General features: G+C 38.7%; 1 pseudogene; it reads left to right on the top strand.

Annotated features, from left to right (window-relative positions):
* Positions 1-289: 289 nt before the first annotated feature.
* Positions 290-2,995, top strand: LOC149257914 (pentatricopeptide repeat-containing protein At3g12770 pseudogene; annotated as a pseudogene).
* The last annotated feature ends 848 nt before the right edge of the window (positions 2,996-3,843 follow it).

Below are 3,843 nucleotides of genomic sequence, written 5' to 3'. Positions count from 1 at the left end.
TTATGATTTCTTTCAATAACTTTAGTGCAAATGTGGTGGTAGATGGCACTTCGTTCAATCTTGGCCTTGCAATACAATAAGTAATTCTTTCAATAACTTTAGTGCAAATGTGGTGGTAGATGGCACTTCGTTCAATCTTGGCCTTGCAATACAATAAGTAATAACTTTAGGTTCTAGTTCTAATTTTTTATGGCCAAATCTACTAGTTTGTATTAAAGTTATCCATTTCCAATCAAGTCAGGGTCATTTGCTTGGTTGTTTTAACATTTTCTAACAATAACAAAAAGAAATCTCTACTCAAGTCCAATGCAACTGAAAACGTGGATAAGAGTGTAGCGAGTCCACACGTACTGACCAACGCCAATGCCACTGAAGACGTAGATAAGAGTGTAGCGAGTCCACTCGTACAGAGGGCCGACTCCCTCAGTTGAAATTATTTGAATTTTTTGGAAACATCTGATCGCTTCACTTTCTGTTCTGTTTTCTCTAACGATGCGTCTCGTTTGACTCGAATCTTCATCCAAATCTCAATCAGCGGCAATAACTATGGATTGGGCACCTTCAATTTCACACTCCTCTCCTTACCATGGGCGCCATACATTTTACAGATTCTGTAATGGCAACCACTCATTCGCCATGAACTCTGATGTTGCAGTAATCCGTGACAGCACTTGTGTAGCTACCTCTGTAAAACAACCCGAACAAATACCGAAGGGAAAATCGCAAGCCAACACTGTGTCCAGAAAGAGTAACAAATTGCTGCAGCACGCGGTGAAACAACTGGGAATTGCAGAGGGTTCAAATATGTATGTTTCTCTATTGGGAGCAATTAATGATGTGCAAGCTCTGAAGCAAGTTCATGCTCACATGTTCAGAACTGGGCTGAACCAAACCCGCTATCTTGTCAACAAACTTGTGGACATGTATTGCATTTGCGGAAATATGGAGATTGCACGCCTGGTATTTGATAGCATACCCGATCGGAATGGGTTTTTATGGAACGTTATGATAAAAGGGTATGCCAGTAATGGACCCTGTGGTGAAGCCCTTGTTCTGTGCTGCCAAATGCAAGAGGAGGGTTTACAACCAGACAAGTATACGTTTCCCTTCTTGCTCAAGGCATCCGCTAGTTTAATAGCTCCGCAAGAGGGTAAGCAGATTCATAATCGCATTATTAGATATGGGTTGGAGTCGGATGTCTTTGTTGGTACTTCCCTGATAGACATGTATGCCAAATGTGGGTTAATGGAGTTCGCGCGTCAAGTATTTGACAAAATGCCTGAGAGAAATGTAGTCTCATGGAATGCTCTAATTGCTGGATATGTCCAGAATGGACTTGCCAACGATGCTTTGGCAGTTTTTGATCAAATGCAACTGACTGATGTTAAACCCAATGGCACTACCATGGTGAGCATACTCCCGGCTTGTGCGCAATTAGAGGATCTTGAACAGGGCAGGCGGATCCATGATTGTGTAATTCAAAATGGGTTTCAGGAGGACGTTTCTGTGGTCAATTCTCTTGTTGCTATGTATTCCAATTGTGGTGACATTGAGGTTGCTCGGCAATTGTTTGACAAAATGTGTAATAGAACTGTGGTATCCTGGAATGCACTGATTGCTGGACATGAACATATGGGATATGCGGGCGAGGCCTTGATGCTCTTTCACCAAATGCAACAGGCAGGCATGAAACCCAATTGGGCTACCATGGTGAGCGTGCTTGCGGCGTGTGCCGATCTTGCAGCTCTGGAACAGGGTAAGCGTATGCACGCTTATGTAATTAGACGTGGATTTGAGCCGGATGTTTCAGTGGGAACAGCTCTTGTAGACATGTATGCTAAGTGCGGGAGTGTGCAAATTGCACGAATACTATTTGACAAAATGCCCGAAAGAAATGTCATCTCATGGAATTCGATGATTGCAGGATATGGAGCCCATGGATATGGTAAGGATGCCCTTGCAATTTTTACCCAGATGCAGCAGTCAGGTATGGAGCCAAGTCCAATCACCTTTGTCTGTGTTTTGTTTGCCTGCAGTCATGCAGGCCTTGTGGATGAGGGTCGCCAATACTTTGAGATTATGACTAGGGATTATTACTTCACACCGAGTGTGGAGCACTATGCATGTATGGTTGATCTTCTTGGCCGTGCTGGATATTTAGATGAGGCAAAGGAAATTATAGAGAAGATGCCCATCCAACCAAATGCTAATGTGTGGGGAGCCTTACTCAGTGCCTGTAGAATTCATTGCAATATTGAACTAGGAGAACAAGTGGCAAAACGTCTTTTGGAGTTGGAACCTAAACATGATGGATATTATGTACTGGCTTCAAACATCTACGCTGCTACTCGTAGTTGGGATGATGTAGCAAGGTTGAGAGCAACAATGAAAGAAAAGGGTTTGAGAAAAACACCAGGTTGTAGCGTGATTGAGGTTAATAACAGGATTTATACATTCTTTGTGGGGGATCAAAGGCATCCTCAATCTGAGGAAATTTATAGAATGTTGGAAATGTTAGATAGGCAAATGAAGGCAGCAGGGTATGTGCCAAACACAAAATTTGTGCTGCATGACGTGGAGGAAGAGGTTAAAGAAGATATACTTTCTAGTCACAGCGAGAAACTGGCCATTGCTTTTGGTTTAATCAGCACAACACCAGGAACACCTATTCGGATCACTAAAAATCTCCGTGTCTGTGTAGATTGCCATAATGCTACTAAATTCATAACAAAGATTGTCCAACGAGAAATTATTGTGAGAGATGGAAACCGCTTTCATCATTTCAGAGATGGCTTTTGCACTTGTGGAGATTATTGGTAATGCAACCTAGCAAAATTAAAACATAGCCTGTCGCGTAGTTCCAAACTAATTGTAATGATTAGGTAGTAGGAGTGGTGCGTATTGGACTAAACAAACAAAAATTGTATGAAATTAGTATAGATTCATACCCAGTATCTAATAAAAACTCCAGTGATCAAAAGAAACAAAGATATAATTCTTTGGATGGTTAAAAAATTTGGATTTAAGATTATACTCTTTATATTATTATAATATAGATATTTATAGTTATATTGGTCCTTTTTAATTATATAATATTGCAAAATATATAAATATATATATATATATATATATTCAAGTTGTAGACATAACACATCTACGGGTTATAGGCACATCTCACTACTAGAGTGCAATGATTGTAGCACTAAGTCGTAGAGAGTGCATCACAATTCCTCCTTATCCATCCTCTAAAGCCACGTGTTACGATTTATCCTCATCGACCATCTAGAGCCACGTGTTCCATTATTTTGAATTTAGCCTAATAGCTTTATAATCTTACATATTGTACTTTGAAATTATCAATAATATCTAATGGTTATCTCTCGACCATCGCTCAATCTTATCCCTGGATTTGGTAAGCACCCAGAGGTATTCAAAGAAACAAAATTATAATTTTTAAATGCTTTTGGGTTTAAGATTGTTCAAACTTGATTTTTATTTATAGATTTTTATAATTTTTGTGGTTATTTTTAGTTATTTGAAAACTCGCAAAGAAAAAACACAATAATTTATTGTTTATATGATAGAATTAAAGTTACATTTAGATTCAAGGGCTAAAGACCAAAATATAGTTTTTTTATAGTTAAATAGTTATGATTGATTTTCTATACTTTCTAAACATTTTTTCTAGACATCCATCTCCATATCAAAATGATAAAAGTTGCAATCCAACAAAACTGATAACAACTTATATACATATAGACATATGTCTCTATTATCACCCCAAGAAATTCTCTTAGGTTGTATATCGGAGATGCTCGGGAACATTACAAATTCAACAAAAGT

This window comes from Pinus tabuliformis, chromosome 6, assembly GCF_031772625.1.
Source record: "Pinus tabuliformis cultivar Carrire ecotype Pingquan chromosome 6, CPIR1, whole genome shotgun sequence".
NCBI lineage: Eukaryota > Viridiplantae > Streptophyta > Pinopsida > Pinales > Pinaceae > Pinus > Pinus tabuliformis.
The sequence above is the reverse complement of the archived record's forward strand: the minus strand, read 5'-3'. Positions and strand labels throughout refer to the sequence as shown.